The sequence below is a fragment of the Chenopodium album genome, chromosome 15, assembly GCF_948465745.1.
Source record: "Chenopodium album chromosome 15, dcCheAlbu1.1, whole genome shotgun sequence".
Lineage (NCBI taxonomy): Eukaryota > Viridiplantae > Streptophyta > Magnoliopsida > Caryophyllales > Amaranthaceae > Chenopodium > Chenopodium album.
Window position 1 is genome coordinate 44,945,731 of NC_137848.1, and position 10,321 is coordinate 44,956,051.

Genomic DNA, 10,321 nt, shown 5'->3' on the forward strand with positions numbered 1-10,321 from the left:
TCACCTTCATCTCATTAAGGGCCTCATTGTAGCCTGCCATATTATAGGCCTTTGCTACTTTCCAAAATTGAAGCTTTAGCCCATCACCTCTGTGTTTTTTGTGCCAGTGTGCAAAAATGTGCCGCGCACAATGTCTGTGCTCTGCACTAGGCAACACAGTTGACACACCATGTAAAATACCATGCATTTAACACACCATATCATATAAGTTCAATTACTTAATCTAAACATACATCCGAAATTCAATACTTTATGTTACATAATACCTGGTGCTTGTCAAAAATTATTGACATCCCATCCCCTTGACCAAGATCGAGGCACACTTGAAGATTCCTAAAAAAACCACTCCCACGAGGAGTTGTTTTCTCCTTCAACTACAGCCCAACATACAGGGAACATTTGGTCATTACCGTCTCTGCCAACTACAGACAACAGTTGGCCACCTAAGAAGGTTTTGATGAAACATGCATCCACTGCCAGAATCCTTCTGTATCCATGCTTCCACCCTTCTTTCAGTCCATCAAAGGATACAAATAGCCTTTGGAAAATTGGTGGAAATTGGCCCTTTTCAGTGTTACTCACTAATTCTAAGCATGTACCAAGAATGCTTGCTTTCAGAGCTACCATATAACCACCCAACTTGTTGTAGTGGTCATGCATAGACCCGTACAACATCTTATGAGCAGCATATTTTACTTTATACTCGAAGTCTTTGCTTACAAGCATCTTAAAAGCCTTTCGTACACACTCTTGAATTTCTTTTGCCAACCAATGAGGTCTACTCTTAAACACTTCAAGAAATTGTTGTGCAACCCAAGTGGACTTGAGTTGTCTATTCCTCTTCATGTTTCTCTGGCAATTATGCTCTTCTTTCATACTCTTAACTACTACAGATGCCCTCCTACTATTCCATGAAGCATACACATAGAATGGACATTTCTCAATGCATTTAACACCTAGCCTTTGTTGCCTTTTCTTGTTGCTCACTGTGAAATGCACATCTCTCCCTTGTAACACCCCACATTTAGCAACTGCATTCTTAAAATCACCCCTTGTTGCAAATTTTTGCCTAACTTTCCAAGTAAAGCTAGCAAAGTCTGTATTCTTTGACACTTATAGAACAAACCTCCTCTTTCTTGTAACATCTATTGTCTCATCTCCACTTCCAGGAGGTGTATGTATTTCATCTCCACTATCCTCATATTCACTATGAGGACCATCTTCATAACATGATTGCTGCCCAACTTCTCCAGTTTCACCTTTTTTGCTATCTGTTGACCCTTAGCTGCCTGTTTTTGTATTTATTTAGCAATGTCAAGTAGCTTGACAGTGGTATCCTTAACACTTTGCCTAGCTAGTGTGTACTCCTTTTCTCCACTATCTGTCTGGTAATGTAAATCATCATCCAAGATCTCCTCATTTTCCTTTTCAAATTGCTCTTCTTGCTCATCTAAATCCTCCAGTTCAGATTCATTGATCTCTTCATAAAACGCATCACCTTCATCTTCATACTCACCACCATCACCACTATCCTCATCTGTCAACACATTTCCAAAAAAGGGATTCACTTCCACTGGTTTTTTAGATTCTGGGATGTATTTGGGTTAGAGCTATCACTCTCATCACTAGGATTAGGTAACAGATCATTCAAAAGGATAGGGCTATTAGGTCTTAGATCTATCCAATCATAACTTTGTAGTGTGTCATTATTTGTGTTTGATGGCTGAGGAAGAGAAGAAGATGTGGCCTGTGTTTCTTTGGATGAGGTTTTAGGGCTTGAATGAATAAGCTATGAAGAATGGTTTGATAAGGAAGGGTTAGTGGCAGCAACTGATGTGTGAGCATCTTTTTTTTGCTTTATTAAGCTGGTAGGGGCTTTTCGGGAAGAATATTTTTTAGCAATATGTTAGGTGTTGACCTCATTAATTAGTTTGGTGGGGCACACTTTTCTTGGACTAGATCTAACTGGTAGGCCTCTGTGTATTGGAAGTTTAAGCCTACTTGATGAGGGATGAGTATTAAGTGTAGTTGACAGTGGTTGAAACCATTTTTTTTGACAGGGACTTCAGTGGGTACTACTGCAGGAATATTTAAACCATGGAACACATATTCTTCTAAACACCTATACTTCTTCACAGCTTCAATCATCTCCCTTACAATATCATCGTTGTCCACCTTCCTTAAACCATTTACCAAGTTCTGTCTAGGAATCAAGTAATAAAAACCCTCAATTGCATTATAATTCCCACATTTCTTAGTCAAATCCATGAGCCAAGGCAAACAAATTTCATCAGGGTCCATGTTAAAGGTTTGACCTTTCCCTCCCTCTTAAACCAACTCACCATTCTCGACATTTTTAAACACCCCTCCATGCCAAATTTTCAGAGTAATAGAGTCAAAAACATCACCCATCCCAAAACCTAACAATCAAATTATTGCAATCAATACCACATATTAACCAAAATTATTGAACTAATTATTCGACACCACATTCAATTTTTCAATACACAGCGATAGAAAGAGTACTACTAATTCATATTCATTTGCATAAGTAATTCATTATTATCATACATACACAATATACAAAACATAATCATTAAAAAAAACATGAATTTATTCCAAAAAAGAAGCAAAATTCAACAATTTTGAGTAATTAGGGTTCGTACTACTTACCTAAAGAAGTAATTTCCACTCAAAAGTTGACAACTTTTGCCTCCCACACCACCGTAATGAAGTAATTAGACCTTGTGATGTAATGAGAAAGTACAATTATGGTTGAAGAAAATTATGGCTGCCAAATTTTTTTATTTTGCATTTCGTGAGAATTTTTGATGAGGTAATCTTAGAGGAGTAATGAGGGTAGTTGGGAGGGAGAAAGAGATGATGTGTCATTAATTAGGAGGGAAATTAGAGTCCAACAGTCAACTTGAAGACTTCACCGTTTTAGCCGGTTTTAAGTCACTCGGGACTGTTTAAAAAGAGCGGGGTATAATGTTGGGATTATTTAAAAATATCGATAGTTGGGATTATTTTGAGAGAATCGAGCAAATTTGAGATTATTCCCGTCAATTTTTTCAACTTTTTATGAGAGAAGAAAATTAGGAACCGAATTGAATTGAAATTAAGCTGAATAGATTAGGCATTAAGAGTGTTCTATTTGTTGAAGTTCTTTTCTGTTTTTAGGTAAATAGCGAAAAATAAAACAAGGTTATATACTATCTTGTTTGGCAAAGGGTCTAAAGGTTATAAGGTTAGGTTCGGTCCGATTTTAAACTTGTTTCAGCAATTTTTTCTTTTATTCCCCTTGAAAACATGATTAGATAACATATTATAAGTAACAAATATATAAGCGTCGTAAAAAGGTTAATTAAGTTAAAAATTACAAGTCAACAATGTGTATAAGGAGTTAAGAACTACAAGTTTACAATAAATTTAATACATTTAACTATTTAAGTATTTAACAAATTGTAAAAGTTCACCAAGTTATGAATAAAATCCGAGTTTCAGGTCCAAACCGGATTATTTTGGCTTTAGACCAGAATGAAAACCTGGAATCTTAAATTTTCTTGGATCGAACACCTGACTTGAATCAATCAGTCCATGTTTGGTCTGATTCAGGTATACAATACAGTGTATAATTTGATATTTTTTGCGTTGGTTTCGGATTAGGCCGGTCTGGTAAGTTTTGACACCTTTAATCCCTTGTGGATGCTCTTATGCCACATAAGATTTTAAGTTAATCTCTTTTGTAGCTAGTTTTGTGCCCCAATGGTTTGTTACTAGCTAATTTGCTTGACCAATTTAATTTCATTTATTAGCTCAAATGATTAAGATAGTAGTTAGGGAATTTTCTAAATTGCAAGCAAGTCTCTAGCTACAATCATTGTAGATGCTCTTAGTACTTCCTTCGTTTTTTATATGAAAACTCTTATGTGGACCTGGTTCACAATAATATTATTGTGGACCTGAGGTTCGTACACAATAACAACTGACATTATGTTGAATATAATGACCCATTTTTAACATAGTGATCCCAATTTTAACATAGTGACCTTAATTAAAATTTGTGCGATCCTGGTTTGAGGTTCGAATGTGCCACTGACATTAATTTGAACATAGTAACTCTAACTTTAATATAGTGACCTTTAACATTCATATTGACCATTATAAAAAAATTTCATTAGAATATATATTAATCTCTTATGAGCTTTGTAACACATTGACTTTTATTTAACTTAATCACCTTTATTTTAAAATAGTGACATTTTTATAATTGATATAAAACCCTTTAGGTTAAAATAACAACATTTAAATATAGTGACTCTAATATTAGTGGTGCACAATAGATTAGTGTGAAACAATTTATTTAAGAGTTTGTATTTTTTTTTCTTAAGTGCTTCATTTTTACTTTTACATTATTCATGTACACCACTTTTACCAATGTTTATGCTTTATACATAAGATCATATATTGTCATGTGTGTAATTGTTCGATTTATCTTAATGTATAGATTCCAAATATAAAATTTTGGTAATTTATAATTATCGTTAATTAAAGATATTATTGGTCAAGTAATGCTCTCCCAGATTTGCAAGTCGAAATGAAGCACTTTTACAAAAATGGATGTAATACATATTTTTTTTTTTTTGACGAGCAAGCAAACACAACACTTTATGAATCAACCAAGGGGCTCAAATCAGCCATTACAGTGTTCGAAATACCAAAAGGTACCTCTTCCATCCAAACTCTAAGACTATCAAAAGAGGAACAAAGTTTAGCAAGTTCATGAGCAACATAGTTACCACTCCTTTTAACAAAGGAGAAAAGAACAAATCTGGCAGCCCTTAGCAAGCTGGAGAATATCACGTAGAAGGAGCGTTCCCTTTTGAAACATGGTTGTGCAACTTGAGGCAATCCAATTTCCACACAATCTCTTCTAAATCCCGACTCCGCTACAATAAGCAAAGCGTGCCTCATAGTAAGAGTTTTGGTAATGTCGGCATCAAACTTACCCATCAGGTGAAGGTAGACAAGTTAAGGGAACAACATCACCTACATCATCACACATAACACCCCCCGACCCCACGCCATTCTGCCTGAATATGGTAGCATTAGCTAGTATTGATTTTTATCACATATTGAGAAGATAAACTCCAACAACAATTCAGCTGAGGTCAAGTAGTAAGCGAGCAGGAAGATTCTGGAGCCTGTGCGTAGTCCCTAACAAGTCCCACAGCCTTGTGGATAACCTCATTAACATCCTTCTTCCACCCCTCGAAAGACATTTCTACAAAGAAAAATCCCCCACATTAAGCTCCTGAACACAATCCACCAAGTCTGATCCTTATGACACTTCCGAACAACAACACACTACTCCCCAAAAGAACCCCCCTCATATCTCTCCACCTCCAGCCTAAATGGAGAAAGATACCACAATAGCTTTGCATTCATACAAAAGAACAACATATGCAAATTAACACTTTCAATTTCATCACCACACATAGGACAAATAGGATTAGTGTTTATACCTCTTTGGACCAAAGACTGACGAGCTGCTACAACTCCTTTAACGCATGCCACGTAAAAATGTTTGATATTAGGAGGCACATTCACATCCCATACTACTTTCCAATCAGGACTACAATTTGGTTTAAAAGTAGTAGGCTTGTTATTTTTCTGCTCCATAGTGATTAGATTGCACTTCTCACCAAGTATCGTCCATCCTTAGTGTAATTCCACATGTTATTAAATATAGGGATAATTTTTTTTGCAGATTTCATTAATCTCAACCGAAGAGAATGTTGCAGCAAGAACTAGGGTATTCCAAGAGTTGTCCAACCAGAGATCACGAACAAGAGTTGGTGCCCCATCATCAAAACTTTGTCTCGATGACACTTTAAATGCAGGGAGGTTACGTTGGGAACCCTTTGGCCATTCCAAATGTGAATGGTTGAACCATTTTCCACTGATTTTCATTCTATCGGAAGCAAATCACGAGCCCCTAAGATAGATCTCCAAGTATAACTTGAATTTGGGCACAACATCAAATAAATTTAAATAGGAAAATACATCCCTTTAAGAACCCTCACCATTAGGTGTTTAGTGTTATTTTTACCCCCTTTTATAGACAAATGAGAGGCCAACAGGTGGCCCAATTATAAGCCGACATGTGGCATTCTACACAGCTAAAAAGGGCCAATTAGAGCATGACACATGAATTAAAGAGAGATATCAGAAAATGAAGAGCTTAAAACCCATTAAGGAAACATGCCTAGCATGAAGGAAACCCTAATACACGTGTCAACCACGTACAGGGCAGCCGATTTTCCTAGGTTATGAAACCCTAGGAGCATGATCTCCCACTTCCCTATAAATACCCCATCATTTCATGATGAGAAAAAGAGAACACAAAATACCAAAAAGGCACTCTGCCCAAAAATATGCTCTCACTTCTCTCTACTTTCCCTCTCTAAAATTCCGTTTCTGGTCACTAACTTGATCGTCGGAGGCGGATCTACGGTTAATCGGAGATTTATTATTTTGAAGGCGTTTAGGCCGCACGAGTGAAGCGTTCTGGACCTGTCTCATGGGGGAATCCATACCCCCTTCAGAAAATCATAAAAAATCCTTGAAACATTTGGCGCCGTCTGTGGGGAGACACATCTAGAATGGCACTTAGCCATATCCGAACCCCAAATCACGAGGTAGAGCTCTTTGTTACAAATGTAACCCAATGTGAGGGCAAAGGTGTAATTCTTCCACATCGTCAGGATCGTCATCATTCTTAAGAGAATGAGACGAACTCTGGTATGAAGACAAGATTTTGGCAGCACTAAACGCCAAAATAATAATCATGCCCTCCCAAGCATAGCTACTCATATAGGACAGCCAAACAGCTTGTCCGAGCAAAGTTGAAAAGCTTACTTACACAAGCATAACTACTCGTATAGGACAACCAAACAGCTTGTCCGAGCAAAGTTGAAAAGCTTTCTTACACAAGCATAGCTACTCGTACAGGACAACCAAGCAACCTGTCCGTACAGAAATAAAAGGCGTACTCGGCCAAAAAAAATAAATTGATTGAGCTAATTGGCCGAGTAGCTTAACAGCTGCCCGAGCAAAAAGGCGAAGCATGCCGTTCCAAGCATGGATGGTTGACCAGAGCAAAAAAAAAAAAAAGATTTAGCCGAATGGCCAAGGCTCAAGCATGGGTGTCACATCTAGGAAGAAGGTGGCAACTAGAAGAGCTGTACTAATGGTGATTGATCATTATTATGATTGATTAATCATTATCGAAAAAAAAAATTTGCAAGCATTAGTAAATTGCTTACATGTATACATATATATTTTTTCAAAAAATGTTATAAAGCCAAATGGCTTGGAATAATGCCGAGCATGAAAAGATTCCATGCATACAAAATGAATAATTAGGCACTTGCCATGCATGAATCACCATCGTCATAATTATATTTTTGTGAGCTGTATGGCATTATTTATATTTTCTTTGCATGAGGAACACTTGGAAATGTCAACCTGATGAACGACTAAGTGCCGAGGTTGATATGGGTTATGAACTCTAAACGGCAAGTGTCGAGCTCAATAAGAGGAGGGTGAAGCCCCTAATATGAGGAGCCACCGATGCTGTGTGTTATGTCGTGTCCAATGTGTTAATTACAAAGCATACGGCATGAAATGGGCATACAACATTGTTGCCAAGCCCCATTTGAGGGCAAGCAAAGCTACTCAAGGTGAAGACAAATGTCGAGTGATAAGGGAAAGCTCCCCCCCCCCCCCCCCCCCCACAAGCATTGATGGTCGGCATTTGGTGGTCGAGCTTCTCTTAAGCGAAAGAAGCAGCAAAGCCGCCCGACGGGTTGGCCGAGCAGCACTTGGGAAAAAGCCCACTGCTTTGCTTGTAGGTGGCAGCATGTAAGCAACAATATAAAGCTCTACTATGATCGGCTTGTTACAAACGGTAATGAGAAACTCTTGTGAAGGAAATGATGCAAAGCCAAGTACAATTCAATAGCCGGATGAAGATGAAAACCTTGGTGGTTCAGAGTGTAGCAACTCGGCATGAGAGTTGAGTAATATTGTTGGCCAAGTAGAAATGCAAAGCATGCCCTCCAAAGCGTAGCAGTCGGCCAGTTGTCGGCATGGTTGGTCAATTAAAAATATGAGGCTGCAGAGCTAATGGCCGAGCTTGTCATATAAGAAGGAAGCCATCACTAAAAAGCAGGTGGCCACCTGTTGCCGAGTAAAACTATCCAGGTGACTCTTATGAGAGTAGCAGCTCGGCAAGGATATTGCATGAAATCAGCTAATAAAAGCTATCATGAATTCATGATTATATCCTTATCATGATGAAATGATGGTCTATTGAAAGTATAACAATTTTTAATCAAAAATTATTAATAGTGGCAAGCTGTCCAAGCATAATAATATGATAATATTTTGTCATGATTTATGTAACCATTTTTATATGCCTGATGTGAAGAAGCAGAGTGAAGAAAAAAGTACACTTTGCTACAATCATTAGTGGAAATGCGGAAGCCGCATTAATTACTACATAAATTTCCTCTTCCGTGAGCTCAAGTCAAGCGGCACTCAAGGTCACTCGGTCAAACCATTGGAGAGCAAGCTTGAGTAGGTACTCGGCAACCTGGGCATGCTGGCCGAATGAAAATACGAAGCACGCCTTTATGAACATAGCAGATCGGCAATTAAGCAGCTAGTCCGAGTAGCATGGCCATGTGCTTGGCCGAGCTGCCCCTCTTTGAAGCATCATGTTATCATTTTTGTGCGGCCACCCATGGCCGAATAAAATCGCAATGTATGCCCTTGAAAGCATAGATGGTCGGCCAACCAAAGCTAGGTGTTCGAGTTGCCATCATGCAAAGCTCTAAGTTCCATTAGTCGACCAAGGCACCCAAGGGCAGCCAAATTGAGCTGGACGAATGAAATTGGAGACCACACCCTTGTAAGCATAGCAACTCGGCCAAGCATAACAGCAGCCTGGCCGAGCCCTTCCATAGTTGGCCGAGCATAGTAGCAGGGTGTTAGACAGTCTGGCCGAGCTGCCTACAGTCTGGCCGAGTAGCAAGCAGCATGGCCGAATTGCCATTCAAAGAACCACCATGTTCTTAAAAATAGGCGGCCAACAACCTTGCCAAGCAGCCTGTCCGAGCTGCCCAAGACGCCGAGTAAAAACTTGAAGATAGTCCTCGCGAGAATAGATGGTCGGACAAAAGCCGAGTTGGGTGTCCGACCTGCCTTTGAGCAAAGGATTATCTAATGAGTTTCAAGCAGACAACTAAAATATAAGTTCTCCCTTCATCTACTTGACGACGAAGAAAATCGTCAAAAATAAGGGAAATGATTTCTACTAGTCGAGCTCACGGTGTCCGAATGCTTCATAAAATACCTTTTCGGAAATGAAAACAGGCCAACGAGTCCAACACACAGTTGTCCGAGTTCGTTTAGAGCCCAAAAATGGCCTTCAAATATTTTTTTCTAGACAAAAAAGATGAAAAAACCGAATGGAGGCCGAGTAAAAAGGCATAGTATGCCCTCCTCTGTATAGCAAGTCGGCCAATAGCAGCAATACCTTGCCCAAGCAGCCCTTGGCCTGGCCGACCAGCCCTTGGCCCGACCGAGCTGCCATCTCTCTAAGCACCAAGTTCCTGCTTTCATATGGCCAACAACTTGGCCGAGTTGCAGCTTGGCCGAATTGCCCTCAAGCTGCCCCCTATGTACTCATTTTCATGCGGCCAGCTGCTGCATAGAAAGCTTGACAGCACAACATAACAGGCTGGACGCCTGACTGAATAGTTGGTCGAGCAAACACTCGGCAGCAATAACCCAACAAACAGGCCGAGTTGCACATTAGAGAAGCATTAAATTTCCAATTTTGTGTGGCCATAATTTCTTGCTGAGTCAAGCATAGCCTCTAGCCGAGTAGACACGTGATGATGGGCATCACAATCATAGCATGTCGGCATTAGCCGAAGGCTGAGCTGCCCTCACGCAAAGCACAACGTTCCTACTTTCACTCAGCCAACTACTTTGCCGAGTTGCAATCTGGCCGAGTTCCCTTCAAGCAACTCCCCATGTCTTTACTTCCATGCGGACATCAACCTGGCCTTGTCGTCTGACCGAGCTGGTCTGGCAGCATGTTCGAGCTAAGGAAACAAAGGACGAGTTAAATAATAACGAGATAAATGGGCAAAAACTGGGGTGTAGTCTGAAGTGCACTTTAGGCCAGCACCACCTCTTCTCTTGAGTGCATAATGCTTATGACGGAATAATTAGTCGACTGAGC